The sequence below is a fragment of the Ascaphus truei genome, chromosome 5 (genome assembly GCF_040206685.1).
Source record: "Ascaphus truei isolate aAscTru1 chromosome 5, aAscTru1.hap1, whole genome shotgun sequence".
Lineage (NCBI taxonomy): Eukaryota > Metazoa > Chordata > Amphibia > Anura > Ascaphidae > Ascaphus > Ascaphus truei.
The window spans coordinates 52,333,037-52,358,565 of record NC_134487.1 but is presented as its reverse complement, the minus strand read 5'-3'; positions in this window follow the sequence as shown (position 1 = coordinate 52,358,565).

Genomic DNA, 25,529 nt, shown 5'->3' with positions numbered 1-25,529 from the left:
TTGACTAAGAAAGAAAATCAAGACACTGACCAAGAAGGACAGGGATGGATGATTCTATTGACACCGTAAAAGCTGAAAGAATTAATCTAGGTGAATCACTTAGATTACTTTATTTTATACAGTATACCTGGGAGAAATAAAAAAGACATTTGAAACAAGTTTATAGAAACCACTAGAAGGCTTTGGCTCAAACATTCTCACTATTAACGGTAAAGTACAGAACTTTTCATTTTGTAGGTTTCATAGGTAGTCAGTTCATAGCTATCAGTCATTAAATAAGATTAAAAGAAAATAGAAAGAAAATGAAACTATTTTGTAATTTGTCCAAAGTGGACACATTTTAGATAAATTAGTTTCTATAAATGGCATCTATATTTCAGAATAGTAAGCAGACTTATGACGGTGCTAGATAAAAGGAAAAACTTAACATTTCAGAAATGTTTGAATGAGGACAAATATGTTTTTATACATTTTTAATAGGGGTACCTGGAGAATATTACTGCTGCGCCAGCCTTTATTCTAAAACTTGCCTTGGAAAATCTGGGGCAATCACCAACATGACGCAGGTACATGCTGGGTACATGCTGAACATTTCAGTGACAATTCTGCAGAAAGACTAATGGCCCATTGGATTAACACAGCAGGGGTCCCTGGCAGTCCCCTTCCATTTGAATGGGACTAATGGCCCATTGGATTAACACAGCAGGGGCCCTTGGCAGTTCCATTCAGTTTGAATGGGACTGCCAGGGACCCCCGCTGTGTTAATCCGATGGGCCATTAGTCTGTCTGCAGAAATGTCACTGAAATGTGCAGCATGTACCCAGCATGTACCCAGCATGTACCTGAGTCACGTTGGTGATTGCCCCAGATACATTTTGGAATACTCGTCGGCGCAACTGTATGTCATGAGTTACCATTGTTACCAATATTCATTATACAAATATATTTACAGACTGTTTAAAATAGCGGTGCGCAAACTGGGGGGCGCAAGATTATTTAGGGGGGGCGCGGGCTGCGTGCGGGGAAACCTGCAGGCAGAGCTGTGCACAGGCGGCCAGAAGCTCCGTGCTGTGGCTGCTTCTCTGCTCTGTCTGTGTCAGAGGGGGAGGGGCTTTCCTTCCCTGCACACAGACATCCCCTCCCCCTCCTCCTGGTTTACCCGTCCCAGTTTTCAGCAGCATGGGGGTCAGGAGGAGCAGGCTTACAGTAGTACTTCTTACCCCCCCCCAGGTGAAATCTGTGACTTATGATTTTGTGTTGTGTCTGTCTGTGTGTGTGGTGTGATTAAGTGTGTGTGTGTTGTGCCTGTGTTGGTTGTGATTGAGTGTGTGTTGTGATTGAGTGTATGTGTATGTGTGTCTATGTTTGGTTGTGATTGAGTGTGTGTTGTGCCTGTGTTTGGTTGTGATTGAGTGTGTGTGTGTTGTGCCTGTGATGGTTGTGATTGAGTGAGTGTTGTGATTGAGTGTATGTGTTTTTTTGCGCACACACTTACAACACACTGCACACACTCACAGCACACACTGCACACACTCACAGCACACACTCACAGCACACTGCACACTCTCACTGCAACACTCACTGCACACACTCACTGTACACTGCACACAGCACACACTCACTGCACACAGCACACACTCACTCACAGCACACTCGCAGCCGCCTACCTCCGATGTTAGCTACTGGGGCATCGTGGGGCTGCCTGCGGGGATCGGGGCTGGGGGGTGTGATTGGTGCGAGACTGGGGGGATCGGTGCCGGGCTGGGGTGCGATGCTGCTGGCTGGGGGGATCGGTGCCGGGCTGGGGTGCGAGGCTGCTGGCTGGGGGGATTGGTGCCGGGCTGGGGTGTGGGGCTGCTTGCGGGGGGGATCGGTGCCAGACTGGGGTGCAGGGCTGCTGGCGGGGGGGATCAGTGCCGGTCTGGTGTTCGGGGGGGGGGGGAATTGGTGCTGGTAGAAGTGAGGCTGCTAGGGGAAGTGCAAGGGGAATGCTGGGGGAAGTACGGTGGCTGCCGGCGCCTCACTCCACCTCTTCCCCCCTCCTCCCAATCAGGCGAGTGGCGGCCATTTTATTTTTAAATTAGCGCGACCCGGTTATAGCGCGGTCGGATCGGGTGGCCCCCAAGGACCGCGCTATAACGGGTCTGAGCTGTATTTGTATCTACATTGTATACCGTTTAATAGAGGTTTTTTTTTCATGTGATTACATCAGGCAAGGGGGGGCCGAGAAATTTCATGGATGAAAAGGGGGGCTCAGCATAAAAAGTTTGCTCACCTCTGGTTTAAAACATAAATATTAAAAGGTCAGATTCATCAAGTGCCGGTACGAGTAAGTGTACATCATTTAAATATAAAGCAGCAATCTTTGGAGAGGTTACTTTTTTCAGGGTGGTTAATGGAGTGGTCTCTGGATCTGACCCACATTGTTGATGGGTTTTGAATACACTGGGGCTGGTCAGTGATCACTTCTGACAGATTTTTTAAAAATACATTGTGAGAGGAACGGTGGTAACATTGTAGAGGGGAGGTATATATCTCCTGCTTTGGCAAAAATACCTCTCCCTGCAGATAACCTGACCTTAATTAACAGTGTAAGATATGCCAGGCTGGATCAGTTCTCCCCTCTCACCAGCTAAGAGAGCTGAATTCCACAGACAGGCACTGGCCTGCAACAGGTTTGGTTTGTGATATGTGAGTTTTTTTGTTTGGTAAGTGGGAAAGCCAACCAACGATAGCTAGAGAATTGCTGTCTAGTTAAATGCTCAGATAGGTTAAGATTTATTTTGATTCTTTTGTTTGTCTTGATTTTCTCTGCTGGAGTGACAAAGAAAATAAAGCACTTAAACCAGAGCTGGATGGTCCTGTGACTGTGCTCTACCCTAAAAGACAGTGGGTTTTAAGGTTCCCAGACAAGAACCCTAAAGGCAAAAAGGGTATTTTGTCATAACATTTATAATAAATTTGATTGATTTTAAAATATTACAATGTTCATTTTTTAATAATGGTCATCTTGAATAGGATCAATCTCATACAGTATCTTTCTTAATTTACAGTGGAATGGTAGATTTGTAACTATCTGGAGTGGTATTGTGCTGCAATGGTTATTAGATTATTGCTAAATTTTAGAATGTATTTTTATTGTACACTATGATTAGCTGCTATTAGAGAGACAACATTTTAGCTGAAATTGGAATCTGATACGATTTTTTCACTTCCTTAATTCCGTGAAACAGTATCAAAAAGGAGATTAATTTTTTTTTCACCATCACTAAACATCTGCCAGATGGATTGCGGCTCCTTACAAATCTGTGGATTTTTTTTTAAAGGAGGGGTGGGGTATTTGTGTACTATTCTAAATTATTGTTCAAATTGTATTTATATTCCATCAAACGTCCCTCTAAATAACGTTGGGAGAACATCTGTGCTCAAAATTGAGCATTCCTGAAGGTACCTAAAAGATATGCTAATGAGATATGCAAAGTATATGTAAATTACTCCCATCCCACATTTCCTTAAAATAACTACATTGAGTTAACAAGTCTAAGATAGCTTGTGAGGTATTGGTGTCAGGCTCAACATGATTAGAATCCACAACCTTTGTTATTCTAGGCAGCAGCTCCAGCAATGTGTTCTAAATGAGTTGATAGGTAGCACCACTGTGACAGCATACTTTTGATCTGCTGACTGCACAATGCGCAAGGCTCACAGCTATGAAAATCCATTTAGGTAGTGTCAGATGGGATTTATCATTAGCTTAGTGAAGCTCCATTAAACGCAGGGAAGCTATCATCTGTTATCTATTTGTATGTGTATCTTTATTTATATACTGTAGCGCCAACAGTGGTAAGAGTCACAGTGTGGGATAGTAGCCATGAGTCAAGGCTATTGGGATGCTTCTTTTGCGATGAGTTTTAAATGTGATGATGGTCAGTTTAGATGTGGTCAGTATTAAATTAGATGGGCTAATACCATTAACAGAGAAAGAGGTGGCATTGAGGCATGGTTGAGAGCAGATGTGTATATGGATTGGTCCTGGATTAGTAGGGATATTCCAAGCAGCAAGAAGGAAAGGTAAAGAGATAGGAGGTGAATACAGGATTTGTGGGGGTGCCTTTTATTTAGTTGTGTTAAAGTTGTTGGGAAATAGTTGTGCAGTGTGTGTCACATGCATAGGTGGAGGGGAGAAGCGATGAAGAAATGTAGATAGGAGGGGAGTGGGGAAATTGGTAAGAAGAGAAGTTTAAAAAGGAGGTAGACAACAGCAAATAGGGAGGGCATAATGAGTGGCAAGAAGAGAGGTAGGAGGTTATAGTTCCTAGGTATTGTAGGATAAGAGTAGGAGTTGAAAGAGGTGTATAATTCAGGCCTGGCAGGGCAGTGTAGCACTGAGCAGCAGCTTAGGAACTGTCTATAGATTTGTGCAAATTGTGAGAGCATTTAGAAAGTCAAGTTCTCACAATTGCAGGGTTGTTGTTGTTGTTGTAGTGCAGAATCTAGTTCTTCTTGTAGTATTCACCTCCAATTCAACTCCAATATTAACTCCTGAAACACTTCATATGTGAGACTTAAGATGTTCCACAGCCAAGATAGTGACTTAAATACTCTAAACAGATTCACTTGACTAATAATTAAGGGAGGTAATTGCCTATTCAATTCAGTTCTGTTGCAATTGGGGTTAAATTGATAGAAGAATTCAACTCAGACAGACATAGCTGTGTGAGGAAATTAATCAGAATTTTAGTCCACATATTCAGTATGCATCCTTGTTTAAAGATTTAGAAAGATATTGAAAACATCTAGAGATGCCAACTGCAATATTAACTCCAGAGACACTTCATATGTAACACTTAAGATGTTACACAGCTATTTAGCTAATGTCACGTTATTTTCCCTGATTTAACAAAGCTTTGTAGATCTTCTCTCACTAGACCCTACTGCTGTAGCAGCAGTCACACTGTAACACTATAATAAGTGGTTCACAAGGGGAAGACTCACATCCAACATGTCCTAAAAGGATTTCCATAAGAACTACGTTGTGAATACATCTAAGTCAGCTTATGGGGATACTGGTGTCAGGAGCCCACTTATGGGAGTCCTCGGGTGGTGTCTGGGGGTCCTCAGGTAGTTCACATGGGTGTCTGGGGGCCTTTGGGTGGTTCCCGCGGGTGTCTGGGGGCCCTCGGATGGTCCCCGCTGGCCTGCAGTACCAATCCTATGCACAAAAAAATGTGTCCAATACTGTGAAATAAATACACCCCCAACCCCCCCATACTCCCCTAACACATACAGTACAGTAATGGGAAAAATTACTATTATCCAGATATGTATAATAGTGCATTTGCCCATTTAAAATAAAACATTAACAAACAGAAATAAAGTAAATAAAACTTGCACTTATCCCTGCCAGGATGAAGGCCGTCCTCATCCTCATCCCTATCCATGTCCTCCGTTGCCAGCAAGAATAAAATAAAAAATACAATCTAATGGCCCCTAAGCCTTTAATCATTTCAGCGGTTAGTAACTGCTATAGTAATTAAGGGGTTAACCCACCTCATATAATATGGGCATGATTTAACACTATGGCAGTCAATGGTCAACCTAAAAAATAAATAACCACCAATAATATCCAATGCAATCAAAACAAGTAAACACCACAAAATTACCAGCAATCAATTAAGCAAATACCAAATAAACACCAGAATTAACATTAAAAACACCACACAAAAAAAAAAACGAAATAAAATAAATCTTCAAATAAATACCATTATTAAAAAGCAAAAGACCAACAATAAATCCCAATTAAAAAGCAAACAACAAAAAAGTAACAGAAATAAACAATTGAAAACACCCCTAAAATTCCCATCATTAAAAATCAACACAAAATAAATTACAGAAATATTTCAAAGCAAAGAACAAAAATACATTAAAGAATTACAAGCAAGCATTTGCACCAAAAAATTGCTTGTCACTATGTATAGCCCTTAACGGGCATACATAAATACATTGGCAAACAATGGGCAATTAAAAAATGACAATAAAAAAATCTGTAAAATAACAATAACATGCATTCAATGTTTTTTTCTTACCTTTTTATGTCTTCACCCTCCAATTCCAGGTATCTCAGCAAGATCTCGAACAAATCTACGATCCAAAACAGCAATGGGCCTCAGGTAATGTCCAAAGTCCTTTTCTCCTTTCTTCTTTCGTTATCTTCATTTGTTAATTGTAATCCATTTGGTTGTCATCTTTCTTCTTCTGTATCTTCATCTTCTGTATCTTCATCTTCATCCATCTTCATCTGTAACACCATTGCAATCCTATTGGGGAGAATAGGATCACTCTCCAGCTTCTTGCTATCAAATGAAATTGCAAAGGCTTTCATATGACCTGTGACATCGCATTTGAGTGGCAAATGATTCCCACGCCATCTGATTGGCTGGGATACCCATGTGACAATTTTTTATATTTTTTTTAGACTGTGACGTCTGTAGAGGGAGAGGGGGTTGGCCCGGTATTAAAGGGGTTGCACTCCATATGGCCACCCCCTGACCTCACAAGGGAGGCAAGGGGTTAACTGGACTGCGGTCCAGGAATGTGGCTTACACCTTGTCATGTCAGGAAAATGTATGTTCCCCTGTTCCCATGTTTCATTATAATCCTGTATTTTAAAAATGTTTTAAAGTGCATTTCTGTATCTCCGGTTTTGGAGGTCACAGAGAGTTGAAATTTGGTCAATATGTAGAGTCACTGTAGGCAGTAATAACTGGCAAATTTCGACCCACTGGGCCCACCAGAACGGGATTTATTAATATGTGAAGATATTAAAGTGTATATGGTATTTTGGATCTGCTCTGAAAATGCAGACTCCATCTGCTATGCTAATAGGTCAGGAAGGGTAGCCAGATGATTTAGCATAAGCCCTGAGATCAAAAGTTAACTGCCCTGATTGTTTACACTAGGAACCAAGTACTGATCAAAAGACTCTGCCACTCTAACTGTTTACCTGAGAGTGGAGAAGCATCAAACTGGAGTGGTTTGTAAGTGTTATATCTACACCTACAAACAATGAAGATCCTGCCAGATACTTCATCTGGTAGACTGGTCGTCACCCCTGATTTAATTATGGGGCTACAGAAATAAGACCCTCAGAGTCCCAGTACGCATGGGCTAACTAGCTGGAGGGCATGGGTTAAACTGTGTTTCCACGTTAGGGATTGGATACTGATAATTGTTCACCAATAGTCTGTATTCAATGTTAAGAATAGGGTTACAAAGGTATATAAACTGTGTCAACCCTACAGTTTTTGTTGTTCTTCTGATTTCATCTTGAATGTCACCGGATTGCTGGAGAATTGCTAGCTGATACTTCTCCATTCCCCAACCCTAAGTAAGTGTTACCTTCTTGCCTGTTAATTGTACTATATTGTTGTGTTCACCTTTTTAAGGAATAAATATATTTTATTATATCTAAGCCTCGTTCAGTTCAACCCAGATATTTGGTGTTTGTTATACAGTATCTTGTCATAAGTTATCGTGACAACGTCAATTAAAGGGAGGGAAGCTAGCCAATCAAAAAGGATGTGCTTCCTTTCCTTTTAACATGATGTCACCAAACCCACATGGCCACAGTCACATTTTATTTCAGACAATCAAATTGTGAGATGCATATCTCCAATCTGATTGTTTATTGAGGGCAATTGCCCCAATAAACCTGCTATTGTGCCTTAATCCCCTCATTGCCTTAGTGGATATCCGCTAAAGTAATGAAGCTGCTTTAATGTCAATTTTATTAATAGTGTATTGGAGTAGGGTGTCTCCTGAGCTGTACTGCTTTGATTTCTGCCTCAGGGACCCCCTGCTTCCCAAGTTACAGGCCACATGGGGCCTTCTGCTTTTCAGAGTTTATGGTTAATAGATTATTTCTTTTTTAATGTACTCACTTTAATTATAGCTTCATATAAAGTGTTTCAATTATCTGTATCTAAAAAGCTTTTTTTAAATATCTTCCTTTTTTTTAAACCAGCATTATTTGAGTAATTTCTTTTATTTCTGTGAAATTGTACATAGGGGTGTTTGAGATCCACTTTGTGTGGTTAAAGCTTGAATTAAATATACTGTCGCGGCCGAGTTTATTTGAGCATTTGCCCGGTCTCGGCCGCGACAGTAACCTGGCGTGCGCCGGGATGTCCCGGGCGCGCGCCGAAGCCTCGGAGGAGAGGCCCGCCGATCGGGGCTTCCCCCTCTCCTCACCGGGTCCGCCGGGTCCCCCGGAACGTCCCGCCGCCGTCTTCACATCCGCGCGACACCGAGGGAGCCCTGGGCACACGTACAGGCGGCACAGGCACCCAATGACGCGTGACCGCGCATCGGCGATGCGCGGCACGCCGAGGGAGTGCGGCTCGCAAGCCGGGACATATCCCGGCTTGCGGAATGAGCCACACTCAAATAAAGTGTGCCGCCTGTGTATCATTGTTGCTGTCAACATCTTTAAAAAAGATATTAGTATTTGGCCCTCCTTTTAGGCCCTGACAGTTTTCCAAACCCCCAGACTCTTCTTGACAGTTTTCCAATAAGCAAGTAGATATAAAATGCACTTCTACAGTGTGGTTGTCTGATGTTACCTTTCTACTGAAGAAGGTGGTGAATATCTGTGACTGAAATAAACAAGAGACATGTGTGTATCTATCTACCTATGTATATCTATATATAATAATTAAATATTATTATTAATTATTTAGGATATGTATATATGTATATATGTATGTATATGTAGTCCTGTTTCCCCCTAAAAAGCTACTGGTGCTGCTTTTGCCTGTGGGCTCACTGGGAGCCTGAGCCTCCGCCACGGAGAGCCTGAGGTGCAAGAACAACGATATCGGTGCAGCACCACCACCTGAGTGGGATTCCAACATAGTGGGAAGAGCCCCTCACAGGACCCAAACAATGAACACACACAATGTAAAATAGAATGGCCTTTACTGTAACATATCTTATCACTCTATAATGGCTATAACTCCAGAGGACTAAAGGTACAACTATCCACACGCCTCACACGGCTGTAACCCACCACCGTGTAGCCCACACCAAGAGTCCCACTCCCAAACCCCCAATGTGTGAAAACGCATGGCCCAATATGGAAAGTGTAGTGCTTGTTGGTGCACTTATTGAAAAGGTACCAGCCGGGTGCTCCAGCACCGGGCGCACCGACAACCAGATAGGGATCCGCCGATCCAGCGATGTCCTCCATGGTGCGTCCGCCTCCGCTGAGGGTGGTATCCCATTGGAGTGTCCCACCATGATGATAGTCTCTGCGAATTCCAGTGTGATCTGAGCCCAGACCATGTTTGCAGGGATAGCTTGCTTAGCCACTTTGTCCCTGACTACTCCAATGAATAACGGGGCAGGGTCCCTACCTAAGGGCCTGTCCCTATAGCAGCCACAAACTACACTGGTGAGTCGGGGCCTAGGAGAAATCTGGCCTAGTGCAGAGGGTCACAGACCCCTGCACACATACCTCCTCCCCTGTCTGTGTCCCAGCTTCGACTGACTCCTCCTCTTCCAGCACGCAAACATGTATCTCCTGTTCCAGGAAACCTAGCTGTCATGTGGTATCCCAGTTCCTGATCACTATGGGGCTTGTAGTCCCTGCGGAGCCTATCTCTATGGGTCGCCGCGTGCACATAGTATACAACGCATGCACAATCTGTAATGGCCACCGGTAATGGCCGCCGCAATATCTTCTGTGCATGTGCTCCGAGCGTGCGTGTGCAACCAAACATGGCGGCGCCCTGCAGAGGGAGCTGCCGGCAAGCCCGTCGCCTCCTGCAATAGCCCCCACCTTGGCGGAGGGAAGGGAGCGGAGGACCCAGTAATATATATAGATAAGTTAATCACTACTTTTCACAAAAAAAAAATGCAGCACTTATAATTCCAAGTGCTTGCTACCATTTCATTATCCGCTCTCACTATTTGGTAGTAGCCCTTATTAGCCTAGGCTTTAACTCAATATTATCGCCTCTATAGACCACCAATATACAGTATATTTTTTCTAATTTGATGTTGTTGGCCTATATGGCCATCTTCCTTACTTTTTAGAGTGTGCTTAAACAAAAATGATTCCTGTTCTCTCTCTACCTCTTCCCTAGCTAATTGCATTTTGATCCTTAGGTAGTGTAAGGGTTCCAGTCCAGGCTTTGGCTGGAACCCACCCTTACCTGGCTGCTGTGGATATTTTAATTACTGGCAGCCTGCTATATTGGCTGCAACTGGTCAAGGGCTTAAATAGCAGCCAGTTACTTCCAGACCCTGCCTGAGCATTGTATATGTTTCCCTGTGTTCCTGGCCACCAAAGTTCTTGAACTTGAGCCTTCCATCTTCGTGAGCCTTCACTGTTTGTGAGCCATCCCTGTGGCTTCCCTGTTTCTCTGGAGGCTAGCCTGTTAATTTGTAATCCCTGTTGCTGACCCTGGACTGTGACCCCAGATTCGCTGCCTGCTGCCTGCCCTGACCTTTTGCCTGTTGCCTGGACTTTGCAGCACTGTCGCCAGCCCTGATGACCTACCTGCTTATCGACTACAGATACTCTTACAGGACTCTGTTTCTGGGCTCTGGTCGATGAATTTACATTCCTACCTCAGCCCTGCGGGCCAACCTCCTGATCGGAGACTAGCACCATCATGTAATGCTCAGGCCACATATGGACCCCACTGAGGTAGGGAGGGTGCTGTTCCTCTGGGGCCAAATCCTGAATAGACACTCCGCCCTCCTGACTACGTGGGACACTGTAATCACTTCCATCACCTCCAGCTTGCAAATCCTTGCCGAGCATCCTCTTCTTGCACCCCCGGCTGATTATTCGTCGGCACCTATCCCTCCGCTTCAGCAAGCTAACCTTGCATTCCAGGAGCCAAAAGATGAATTCTCCACTGCTCCTGTTTCAAGGTCAAGTACACCTCACTGTTTCCTCGGCAGTAAGTGCTGTAACTCTTGATGGTTCTAAGACTCCTGATTCAATGTCTGATGTCCTATTACGGAATCTAAGTCAATTCCCCATTTCTCTGACTGTCATGCAGTACGTGCTGTTACACTAGCTAGTTATAAAGCTCCAGATTTAAAATCAGGTTCCCCTTTCTCTGCCTCTCCTGTAGTGTTTGCTATACCTATCATTAATGCTAAAACTTCTGCTTTAAAGTCCAGTTGCCCTTTTTCTGATTTGCCTGCAGGTCCCTTTGACTGTTTCTAAGGCTCTTGCTATAAAGTTTCCCATAGTATTGTATTGTATGTCTTTATTTATATAGTGCCAAAAGTGTACTCGGTGCTTCACAAAGAATACAGTACAGGGAATAATAATAATACAATACTGTAAGTGCAGCAAAATCAGACAATATGAAAGGAAATCCCTGCCCCGAAGAGCTTACAATCTAAGAGGTTTGATGGGGAACTTACAGAGACAGCACATGAGGGAATAAGTGCTGTAGATGGCAGTGCTTGGTCACAATGGGTGGTAGGAGTGGCTGAGTGTGGGACAGTAACCATGAGTGCAGACTATTGGGATGCTTGATTTGTGGGGCAAGTCTTAAGGTCTAATTGCATTCTCTTCACAGGTATGTTCCTGATGTGCAAGACCTGTGTAAAAGATTGACTCTGGCCTCTAGCATTAATAGAAGTATGTTCCTGATGTGCAAGACCTGTGTAAAAGATTGACTCTGGCCTCTAGCATTGATAGAAGTATGTTCCTGATGTGCAAGACCTGTGTAAAAGATTGACTCTGGCCTCTAGCATTGATAGAAGTATGTTCCTGATGTGCAAGACCTGTGTAAAAGATTGACTCTGGCCTCTAGCATTGATAGAAGTATGTTCCTGATGTGCAAGACCTGTGTAAAAGATTGACTCTGGCCTCTAGCATTGATATAAGTTAGTATGTTTGAATAGCAAAAGGTGTATTTTTTCCCCCCTATTAACTCTGTGCTGCTAATTGACCAACTGGAACGAGCTGATTTATTGGGGAGGGGGAGGGTCATGCTGCTTTAGCTGTATATAACTGCTTTAGCTGTATATAACTAAGACCCTCCTGCATTTGCAGGAACTGCATTGCCATGATATAGTGAGCCATTTAAAGTGAGCTTTTTAAGTGAGGAGTTATAGTTAGACTATAGTTTGACTAGAGGTGACTGGGGACTGCATCTTTCTGCAAACTCTTTTACTCACGACAACAAACGGTAAGCTATTCAGATCACACTATGATCCCATGCTTGCTAACCTGCATATTTTAACCCCCCACCCCTTTACAACTTATTTCACTGCAGCCTCTCCCAAAACTGACTGTACAATACACTGAAACCCTGAACTGACTCTAGCATTGCAATGCACCAAAACATTTGACAAGGACCAGGCACACCACTGCTGTTTATTCTGTACACACTCACTTTGTTCACAACAGCTCCTTGCAGCACTGCCTACCTCTGGCATAATGAACCTGCTATGTATCGTAACTTTTTTCTTTCTCCTGGCCTCATGGAGGTGTTACTCCCTCTATCCACTACAAACTCCTCCATCCTAGCCCACACCCAACATCACCATACACCCTGGACTACTCAAAAGCCTTGCACTATCTACTGAATGTTGGTGGAGAACTCTAAAAAGCAGCACACCAACCACTGCTCAATCTAATAGCAAACACCACAAATTTACAACCTACAAACAACTACCCAAATTCCTACTCGTACTGTTACTCTGTTTAACAGGTGATATTGAACCTAACCCAGTTCCTCCCTTTTCAGCTCTGTCCCATGCCCCTGAGAATTCCACCATTAAATTCCAAAAAGGGCTATCTGTCGCCCATATAAATATCCGGAGCCTGCTGCCCAAACTGGACGAACTAAGGGCATGGTGCCTTATGCATAAACCCAAAGCCATCTTTCTTACAGAAACATGGCTATCCCCTAAAACCCCTGATGCAAATATCGCCATTCAGGGATACTCCATTTTTAGGAGAGATAGGTCAAAGAGAGGAGGAGGGGTGTTATTTTATATTGCAGACACGTTACAATTTACACTGTTAAATTGCCCACCAAGCTCATCCTCTTTTGAAATTTTAGTTGGCAAAATCTGCCTCCCCTTTTCTAAGCCAATCTTGCTTGCTGGCATCTACCACCCCCCAAAAGCCCCTCTACAATCCTTGACTGATATCACCCAATTTCTTGGCTCCATTTCCTCTCTGAATGGGAAGAGTGAGCTGCTAGTGCTTGGAGATTTCAACTTCAATTGGCTTGACCCTAAAAACCACAAAATCCAGATACAACTCAAGTCACTTAACCTATCGCAACTCATTTCCCAACCCACACGGATAAACCTGAACACGCATAACCATTCCTTGCTAGACTGGATTCTCTCCTCAAACCCCATCAGAATCCAATCCTCTGGCATCCTTCCTGACATTTTCAGTGACCATGCAATAGTGTACTGTGTAAGGAAAATTAAAATGCCCCAATCAAGCCCTAAAGTTCTCCTCACTAGAACATTTAAAAACTTTAACCCACAACAGTTTTTGGACGACCTTACCAACTGCCCATGGCACAGAATCGATTTAATTCCCGACCCTGATTCTGCACTCCACTATTTCCAATCCGAGTTTTTAAAACTCTGCGATACCCATGCTCCACTACGCAAAATAAGGGTACGCGGGGCCCACCTTCCATGGGTTACAACTGACCTTATTGCACTCTACCAGCTCAGGGATACCTTGTGGAAAAGCTACAAAGTAACTGGCACTACCAAGGATCTCAATCACTACAGATGCATGCGGAACACGTGCACAAGGCAAACAAGGCATGCAAAAGCACAATATTACTCTGACAATCTCCACCAAAATACACCAAACCCAGCTAACTTCTGGAAGGTTATCAACAATATATTCCAGCCTCCTAACCATCAACAACCAAGTAATATCACTAAGTGGGATATTACTCTGACAAACCCCACTGACATTGCAAATGCATTCACTAACTTATTAGCAAAACGCAGCCCAAACCACAAACCTGAATCTCATCCTGGGAGTACCCCTATAGTCCCACCCCCTCCCAACACTGCCCACAATTTTCAATTTGGCCCAGTATCTGAAGAGGAGATTATACAAGCGCTCCTCAAACTAAAACTAAGCAGCCAATGTGGACCTGACTTACTACAATCTAGGTTCCTACGACTTGGTGCCCCAGCCATTGCTAAACCAATTGCGTCCATAGTCAACTCTATCCTGTCTGCAGGCCATATCCCTAAGACCTGGAAAACTGCCAGAGTTGTCCAAATCTTCAAAAGTGGGGACAAAAACACTGTCTCAAACTACAGGCCAATCTCACTTCTCCCAATTCTATCCAAAGTCATGGAAAAATGTGTCCACTCCCAATTAAGCGATTTCTATACCAAGACAAATTTCCCTAGCCAATTCCAATCTGGGTTTTGTCCAAAACACTCCACCATAACTACCCTGCTAAAAGTTTGCAATGAAATCCAGTGTGGAATGGTACTGGGACAACTCACTGGTGCAGTATTCCTAGATTTTGCAAAGACTTTTGACACAGTTCATCATGCTATCCTGCTTAACAAACTCCAGAGCTCTGGAATAGGGAAGCATGCTTTAAACTGGTTTCAGTCCTACCTATCAGGAAGATCCAAACATGTGTCCATCTCAGGCTCTAACTCCAACCCCCTGGATATCACCTGTGGTGTCCCGCAAGGCTCTGTTCTGGGGCCTCTACTCTTCTCAGTGTTCATTAATGATCTTCCCACAGCTTGTAAGGAAGCCTCAATACACATGTATGCAGACGACACAATCCTATATGCACACAGCCGTTTACTTTTTATAAATATATGATAGATTTAGTATGTTTTAACTGCATATTTTTTTGAAATGATTGGTATTCAATCCGACTTGGGGCTCCTTTTTATTTATTCAGATAATCTATTTTTGGAAATGTCGTTTTTAAGCACAAGCCGCGCGTACTTGTCAGCGTGAACCGTTTCGTATTCAACACATACTTCAGTCTGACTTTTTGAGACTCGAAAACTGGATTTCCCAAAACAAACTGTTTTTAAACACTGACAAGACTGTAACAATGGTATTTGGGACCAAGACTAAATTTTTAAAGCTTCCAGTGACTGAGCTTCTGATCAGAACCAACGCTAACACCACCCTAACCCCTCTCATTAGTTTTAAATACCTGGGCTTATGGGTTGACTCCCACTTAACATTCGGGATGCACATTGATACCCTGACAACCAAGACCTATGCCAAACTAGGGGTACTTTACAGGAACAAATCCTCCCTAAGTCTCCTGGTCAGAAAGCGTATTGCACAGCAGATGCTAATGCCAATTATTGACTATGGAGACATAGTATATGGCTCGGCACCTCAAACCCACCTTAGCAAACTTGACACCCTCTACAATTCAATTTGTCGTTTTGTTCTCCAATGCAACTACAACACACATCATTGCGATATGCTCAAAGAACTAGATTGGTCATCACTAGAGTCTAGGCGCAAAGTTCACCTTTCCTGTCTTGCCTTTAAATTCTTCATGGGCAAGCTACCCAGCTATCTGAACAAGCTCCTCACCCCTACCACATGCAGCACTTATCACCTGAGATCAGACTCCAAAAGACTGTTCATGGTCCCAAGGCTCAACAAAGTATCCGGACGTTCCTCCTTCTCCTACCGTGCACCCCAAAACTGGAACAACCTACCAGAGACTCTCACATCCAGCACCAGTTTAAGTTCTTTCAAATCTAAGGCTGTCTCACATTTTAATCTGGTCTGTAACTGTTTCATACGCCCATAATATATATTTTCTTTAACTCTGCATGCAATGTCTTGTATATAATGTATATCCTGTTCATTTATGTAACTGTATTTGTAACCAAGTATTATTTGTTTTACTCTGGGGCCAGGACATACTTGAAAACGAGAGGTAACTCTCAATGTATTACTTCCTGGTAAAATATTTTATAAATAAATAAATATAGTTACATATAGTTACATACAGTCATGTGAAAATGAAAGTACACCCTCTTTGATTTTCATGGTTTTACATATCAGGACATAATAACAATCAACTGTTCCTTAGCTGGTCTTAAAATTAGGTAAATATAACCTCAGATGAACAACAACACATGACGTATTACACAGTGTCATGATTTATTTAACAAAAATTAAGCCAAAATGGAGAAGCCATGTGTGAAAAACTAAGTACACCTTATGATTCAATAGCTTGTAGAACAACTTTTAGCAGCAATAACTTGAAGTAATCATTTTCTGTATGACTATCAGTCTTTCACATTGTTGTGGAGGAATTTTGTCCCACTCTTCTTTACAACGTTGCTTCAGTTCATTGAGGTTTGTGGGCATTTGTTTATGCACAGCTCTCTTAAGGTCCACCAAAGCATTTCAATCGGGTTGAGGTCTGGACTTTGACTGGGCAAAACCTTGTTTCTTTTCTTTTTCAGCCATTCTGTTGTAGATTTGCTGGTGTGCTTGGGATCATTGTCCTTTTGTATGACCCAATTTCGGCCAAGCTTGAGCTGTCGGACTCAATGACTGCAAGGTTCCCAGATCCTGTGTCTGCAAAAATAAGTCCAAATCATCACCCCTCCACCACCGTGCTTGACAGTTGGTATGAGGTGTTTGTGCTGATATGCTGAGTTTGGTGCCAAACGTGGCGCTGTGCATTATGGCCAAACACCTCCACTTTGGTCTCTTCTGTCCAAAGGACATTGTTCCAGAAGTCTTGTGGTTTGTTCAGATGCAACTTTGCAAACCTAAGCTGTGCTGCAATGTTGTTTTTAGAGAGAAGAGGTTTTCTCCTGGCAACCCTTTTAAACAAACCATACGTTTTCAGTCTTTTTCTAATTGTACTGTAATGCATTTTAACATTTAACATGCTAACTGAGGCCTGTAGAGTCTGAGATGTAACTCTTGTTTTTTTTGCAATTTCTCTGAGCATTGCACGGTCTGACATTGGGGTGAATTTGCTGGGACATCTATTCCTGGGAAGTTTAGCAACTAATATCATACAGAAGAAAAAGGACCCAGTCTTGCAGCACTCAATCACTCGGAATGTAATGTTGTAAATTTAAAATATACTTTATTGATAACCTTGAATAAAAAATAGGGGGTTAAAACGTAATTAAATGATAATAAACAGCTCGTGACTGTATCCTTAATACCCCACCTACGGTAAGGTGGGTAGGTGTAAATAGAGTCCCTAATGAATATTGGGGATCAAACGCTACGGATAGTAGCTACCTAGAAATATAGGAAAAAGGAGCCTTTGAGAGCCTATTTGAAGACACTCTCCTTACGAGTGTATCCAGGCGTATGATACGCACTAAATTGATACACTGAGGATAGGTACAGTATTATAGTATGGCATAATGTGCGCTTGGTTAGACCTATGTGATGTCTGTCCCTGATATAGATATGCACTGTGTGAGCCAGGTCTATGGTAAGAACCTGTGTAGCCCCCACTATTGATCATAGGTGCAGACTCATGGACACACTACGTAGAGAGATACAGGATAGTATGGCATTGGCTAAAGCATAAAGTAATCCTATAGACACCTAAACTGTAGGTGAGGTAGGTTGTTGTTAACCAGGGTAAACCTTAACTCGTATCAATATAGGTTGTCAGTGTTATCTGCTGTTGCTGCCCAAGGGACGCTGTATAAGGATCCAGATGCAGATACTAGGTATATACAGCTAAACCCCGTTATAACGCGCCTCGCTATACCGCGAATCGGTTATAACGCGGTCTGAGCATGGCTCCCGAATTGAAAGCCTCCATTTTGCCGGCTTACCTGCATCTCAAATTTTCCATTTTGCCGCCTTACACACACTCTCTCTCCTCTTACAGCTGTGCTGTCCACGTGCTCATCATCTCTCTGCCCGTATCTCTCTCCTGCTATCCACGTCATCTCATCGTGTGCCATCTCATCTCATCGTGTGCCATCGGGGTTTTTTTTTTTTCGAACATTCAATTCAATGCTTTATTGACTACCAGACACAGACACAAACACAATTAAACATTAATACATTTTGTACAAAACATATGCAGGGATTGAACTCGGGACCTTCTGATACCAATGCCTTGCTTCTTACCTCTACACCATAGGCTTGGTGTGACAAGACAGAACCTATAAATATATTTATCCTCTACAACACAAGGGACATGTCAATGTGAAATCTTAAGGAAATTTCTAGCTGTCTATGACATCACACAGTTCTGTGGTGTAGTGGAAGAACTCTTACCAACATATGCAAGGGTCCTGGGTTCAATTCCTGTATGAAATGGTATAATTAACTTTTTTAATAAATTATTCTTTTAATTATGTTGTATAATTTATAAATATATAATTCTTTATTATTCTTTATTAAATAATAATTATTCATTAATCAATAATGATGTATTAATAATAATTCATTATTAATCATTCTTTATGATTAATTATGTATTATTAATAAGTATGATTATTAATTATTATTAACAGTTAATTAACTAATTAATAATTATTACTAAATACTTAATAATTATTAATACTTACTTATTAATGAAACGTATTAATAATTAGTAAGTATTAATAATTGTTATTAATAATTAAGTATTAATAATTACTTAATAATTATTAGCACCCAATTAGTAATAATAATTATTAATACTTAATTATTAACAACAATTATTAATACTTACTAATTATTAATAGTTATTAAGTATTAATAAGTTTTATTAATAATTAAGTATTAATAATTATTATTACTAATTGGGTATTAATAATTATTAGGTATTAGTAATACTTATTAGTCAAAATTATGAATTGTTAATGATAATTAATAATCATACTTATTAATCATAATATAATTAATAATAATAGTATTATTAATTAATAATTATTAAAAAATAATTATTAATAAGACTTAATACATAATTATTAATTAATTATTAATTAGTTAATTAAATGCTAATAATAATTAATCATCATACTTATTAATAATACATAATTAATCATAAAGAATGATTAATAATGAATTATTATTAATACATCATTATTGATTAATGAATAATTATTACTTAATAAAGAATAATAAAGAATTATATATTTATAAATTATACAACATAATTAAAAGAATAATTTATTAAAAAAGTTACTTATACCATTTCATACAGGAATTGAACCCAGGACCCTTGCATATGTTGGTAAGAGTTCTTCCACTACACCACAGAACTGTGTGATGTCATAGACAGCTAGAAATTTCCTTAAGATTTGACATTGACATGTCCCTTGTGTTGTAGAGGATAAATATATTTATAGGTTCTGTCTTGTCACACCAAGCCTATGGTGTAGAGGTAAGAAGCAAGGCATTGGTATCAGAAGGTCCCGAGTTCAATCCCTGCATGTGTTTTGTACAAAATGTATTAATGTTTAATTGTGTCTGTGTCTGTGTCTGGTAGTCAATAAAGCATTGAATTGAATGTTTGAAAAAAACGATGGCAAGAGAGCAGAGAGATGAGCAGAGCAGAGAGATATGAGCACGTGGACAGCAGGAAGAGGAGAGCACTGGTAAGGCGGCAAAATGGAGGAGATTTAAATCTGTAATGAGGAAGCTCCAGAGCTGATGTCGGTGAAATTTTAACGCGACCCCGGGACTGCGTTATAACGGGGTTTAGCTGTATATGCAAATTTAGCTGTATATGCAAATACCCTTACGTGAGCGTGATACTGTGCTGCGCACAAAGGGTGAATAATGGCATAGAGGCAACCTCCAACGTGTCTGCAGTGGCACAGGAGGGTTAGCACTAATCAGTGAATGTGATGTTGTAGGCTGTAACCCCCTGCGATGCTGTTCAGCAGATAATGGGTTAATGTATAGTATGAAAGCCAATTGTTCAGCTCAAAAGAGTGTGGTGTAAGGATGGTTGAACCTGGGTTTAATTAGTGAAACCCATATACGCACCACCCTCCCTCTCAATGATCAGCTGACCTGTATCTGTAACCAAGTGAAGGAACTAACTTATAACGCACAGTCCCCTACATCAGCGCTGATCTTGGTTATATCAGCGCTGATGTGCTCGAGGACTTGCCTGTCTGAAGGTGAGTAACTCAATAGCCCCTCAGGCTGGAGGATCCCGCGATAGTGTTGTATAGCGCGATCCCATGTAACATGCACAGGCAGGGAAGCTTAGGATATACACAGACGCTGATAAATATCAGAATGCTGCTGCATTTTAAATAAATGAGCTTCCCGCGTGTGCAGGAGGTAGGTTGACGCTTCTTCAGGGCAATCAGGGCAATTTCTCTGAGCATTGCACGGTCTGACATTGGGGTGAATTTGCTGGGACATCTATTCCTGGGAAGTTTAGCAAATGTCTTGAATGTTTTCCACTTTTGAATAATCTTTATCACTGTAGAATGATGGACTTTAAATTGTTTGGAAATGGCCTTGTAGGGAAAAACCTTCCCAGATTGATGGGCAGCAACAATTGCTTCTCTAAGATCATTGCTGATGTCTTTCCAATTTGGCATTGTGTTAACACACACCTGATTGCTCCAGACCAGCAAACTGCTAAAACTTTGGCTTTAATAGAGGTGGTCACACTTGCTGATGATCAATTAATCAAGGGCATTTGATTAGCAGCACCTGTCTGCTACTTAGCATCTTAATTCCTATGGGAGCAGTAAGGGTGTACTTAGTTTTTCACACGCAGCTTCTCCATTTTGGCTTTATTTTTGTTAAATAAATCATGACAGTGTAATATGTCATGTGTTGTTCATCTGAGGTTGTATTTACCTAATTTTTATACATGCTTAGGAACAGATGATTGTTATTATGTCCTGATATGTAACACCATGGATTTCAAAAAGGGTGTACTTTCTTTTTCACATGACTGTAGCAGATGAGGTTGAAAAAAGATATACGTCCATCAAGTTCAACCTATGCTAAATTTAGACAACAGATACTTTATCCTACATCTATACTTAGTTATTGATCCACCATAGCAGTGTTTCCCAACTCCAGTCCTCAGGGAACCCCAACAGGTCAGGTCTTAAGGATATCCCTGCTCCAGCACAGGTGGGTCAATCAGCGGCTCATTTTGACTGAGCCACCTTTGCTGGAGCAGGGATATCCTTAAGACCTGACCTATTGGGGTTCCGTGAGGACTGGAGTTGGGAAACAATGATCCAGAGGAAGGCGAACAAAAAACTACAGTGTTATATCATCCAATGATATTTCATAGGGGGAAAAATAAATTCCTTCATGACGCCAAGAATTGGATATCGTATTACTCCCTGGAACAATATTCTTCCCATGTTTACTTATTTGGTATGTCCTTGTATACCTTTCCTTTCTAAAAAGATGTCCAACTTTTTTTAACAAATCCATTGTATCTGCCATCAGTCACCATGGGTAATGAATTCCACATTTTAACTGCCCTTACTTTAAAGAACCCTTTCCTTTGTTGCTGGTGAAATCTCCTTTCCTCCAACCATAAGGGATGGCCCCGAGTCCTTAGTACTGCCCGTGGGATGAATAGTTCTTTTGAAAGCTCTGTGTATTGTCCCAGAATATATTTGTATATAGTTATAATATCCCCTCTTCGACGCCTCTTTTCTTTATTTTTGTAACTTAGATTTTATTGCATTTTTTCAAACAAATGATTCAAAATACGGTATACATTACATGCATTCTTGATGTTAATCACCGCTGTACACAATACCGTATGCCGATTCGTGAGACATATCCCGGCCTTTCGAGCCCTACTTAACAGGGTTGTTCTAGATGAAACAGTAGTAAAAATAACAACATAATTCGAATAACCAAAAGGGGGAAGACAAACAACGAGAAAAAAAAAGAGTGGGGGGGGGGGAGGGATGGGAGGGAGGGGGGTTTGGGATTAGGAGGCGGTTGGGATAAGAGAGGGGCTTCTGCTCTTGTCGGTTCCGACATCTGCTCCAGGTAGATCTCTTTATGATTTGCGACCTCTCCGGGTTATCTCCCTTGTGGGCTTTCCGTCGGTGTGTCTGCGTATTCGTCGTGAACTGTATTTCCGCTCCTAAAGGAGAACACATCTATAACTATCATAGCCAGATTGTGTTCCTCTCCACCCCGGGGATATCCGTCTGCGCCAGCCATGGCGTCCAAACTTTGAGATATTTGGTGCCAGTGTCATTAACTAGACTTGTCAATTTTTCCATCTGGCAGATAAACCACATTCGATTTCGAATCTTTGGGAAACTTGGAATTTCGGGGCGTTTCCATAGTGCTGCGATCTCACTCCATGTTGCTATTGCAAAATGTGCTATTAATTTATTGTTTGCTTTGGACAGGCCCGTTAATGGTCTATTCAATTGAATAGCCATGGGTCCAGGGGAATAGTGAGGTCGAAGATCCTCTGTATCCAATTTCTGATTTCTTCCCATAGCGAGGAGATCCGCGGGCAGGATCACAGCATATGTAACAGATCAGCCGATCCTCCGCACTGCCTGGGGCATAGCAAGGAGGCTCCCGGCACGAACTTGGCTAATTTAATTGGGGTGAGGTACCATCGCATTAGGACCTTATATGCGTTCTCCCTTAATGTGGTACATATGGAACTTTTTGCCGTGGCCAGGTATATAGCGTTCCACTCGTCATCTTCTAGCGTCTCTCCCAGATTTCTTTCCCATTGGGTTCTAAATGACGATGCATGTTGAAACGGCTCTTTTCTAATGTAAATAAATGTAATTTAGTAAACCTCTCCTCATAATAGATTGTCCATCTCCCTTATTAATTTGGTGGCTCTTCTCTACACTCTCTCTAGTTCCGCAATGTCTTTTCTAAGAAGTGGCACCCACAATTGTACTCCATATTCAAGGTGTGGTCTTACTAATGCTTTGTAAAGTGGCATAATTATGTTTACTTCCCTTCCATCTATTGCCCGTTTAATGCAAGATAAGATCTTGTTTGCCATTGCAGCTACTACATGACTTTGGGCACTATTGCTAAGCCTGCTTTCTACAAGCACTCATAAATCCTTCTACATCAAGGATTCCCCCATTGTATCCCCATTTAATGTGTAAGTCATCTGTTTATTCTTGCATCCCAAATGCATGACCTTACATTTATCTGTATTAAACCTCACCTGCCTTTTGCCTGCCCACATTTCCAGTCTCTCCAAGTTTTTGTGGAGAGAAATTACTTCCTGCTCTGATTCTACTACCTTACACATTTTAGTATCATCAGCAAAGATGGAGACTTTGCTCTCGATGCCAACCTCAAGGTCATTAATAAACAGGTTAAAAGCAGGGGTCCCAGTACCGATCCCTGAGGTACTCCACTCACGACTTTTGCCCAACCTGAAAAAGTTCCATTTATGACAACCCTCTGTTGTCTACCCTTCAACCCGTTTTCAATCCAGGTGCATACATTATTACGGAGTTCAATTTGCTTTATTTTGTACACCAACCTCCTGTGTGGAACCGTGTCAAAAGCTTTTGCCAAATCTAAGTAGACGACATCAACTGCATTACCCTGGTCTAAATTCCTACATTCCTCCTCAAAGAAACAAATAAGGTTATTTTGGCATGATCTATCCTTCAAAATTCCATGCTGACTATTACTAATATTTTTTTCCCATTAGGTATTCCTGAATATTATCCTGTATTAAATCTTCAAGTAGTTTCCCCACTATTGAAGCCAGTCTTACGGGTCTCTAATTCCCCGGTGGTGATCTAGCTCCCTTTTTAAAAATAGGCACCACATCTGCTTTACACTAATCTTGTGATACTGAGCCTGTGGAAATGGAGTCCTTGAACATTATATGTAATGGATTGGCTATAACTAAACTTAACTCCTTGAGAACTCTTTGATGTATGCCATTGGGGCCAGGTGCCTTGTTTAATTTACATTTTCAAGCCACTTATGAACTTCTTCCTCAGTTAACCAATTGTTCATTAATATGGAGGTTGTGGTTTCCTCCTGTGGCACTACTATTGAAATTGATTGATAACTGGTGTTACGCCGGTGCTGCACGCAGACCAGACCCGTCCCTTATACTGAGGTGGGGACGTATATGTGCACGCACTCGCAGCAGAAGGAGCATGTCCGGAGTGTGGTGTTTTTGGCATTGACAGGCCAGGTGAAATAGCTGTAGCAATACTTGCCGGTACAGGTGAAAGAAGAGACGTAATCGTTGCCGTTAGCCAAGATCTGGGAGAGGAGAGATCCGGAAGGTCGGGGTCCAAGCTGAGGTCGAGGGGCGTGAAAAGCAACAAGGCCAAGTGAAAGCCGGGGTCCAGAGCCAGAGAGTGAAGTTTGCCAAGCCGGGTCGTAACCTGAATAAACGAAGGCAAGCGAGAGAGCAACAATAGACATCGGCTAGTAGAGACTATGTCGAGCGATTTGGGAATGGCAAGACAGGCATTATATATTGCGGCTGGCGAATAGAAAGAGGAGGCAGACCTGGAGGAGTGCATGGAGCCATCCTGGAAAGGCTGCCTTGAGGAGAATGCAGATGATCAGCTTTGGGGCATGATTGCAGCCTGTGTGTGAGTTGGGGGCGTGGATTCACTGCAGGAACAGTGAATTAATGAACTTTATCCGGCGCAAGTGGTGGCAGCCGCCAGAGCCCCAGTTGCCCGCGGAACAGCGGCCACCCGCGGGTGACGAGGGTGGAGTCCCCCAACCACGGGGACCGGATGGGACCGGCGAGGGGGATGTCCCGCAGCAGCGGGCGAAACGAGAGGTGAGGGGAGGTCACGCTGCAACCATCATGACCCCCGTATCCTCACAGTACCCCCCCCCCTTCAGGGTCGGCTTCAGGACGATCTTCCCACTGTTTGGATGGAAACTTCTTACGGAAGCGTTTAAGAAATCCTGGTGCGTGAATGTCTTTGAGAGGTACCCAAGACCTTTCTTCAGGTCCAAAATCCTTCCAATGGACCAAGAATTGGACCTTACCCCTCGAGAGACGGGAATCTAGTATTGCTTGGACCTCGTACTCTTCGTTGCCCTGTATGATCACTGGATCTGGTTTAAGGGTGTGGTCCGGAAATAGGGGACTGGAGATGAACGGTTTGAGAAGTGATGTGTGAAAAACATTACGAATTCTCATGCTTTGAGGTAATTGAAGACGGAAGGCCACCGGGTTTACCTGCTCCAGAAACCTAGGTGCCAATTTAAGGGAAGGGGTTTTGAGGTGGATATTCTTGATAGACAACCAAACCTTTTCCCCTGGCTTGTAATCGGGTGAAGGTCGGCGACGACGTTCAGCTTGGACCTTTGAATTCAGGGATGCCTTTTGAAGTGCCGGTTGAATTCTAGCCCAAGAGTCCTGTAGAAGGGAGATGTGTTCATCCACGGCTGGTACTCCAGAGGAGATATTGGAAATAGGCAGGCGAGCCGGGTGGAATCCGTAATTAATAAAGAAAGGCACCTCACGAGTGGATTCATTCCTGGAGGAATTAAATGCATACTCAGCCCAGGGAAGTAATTCCGCCCAGTCATC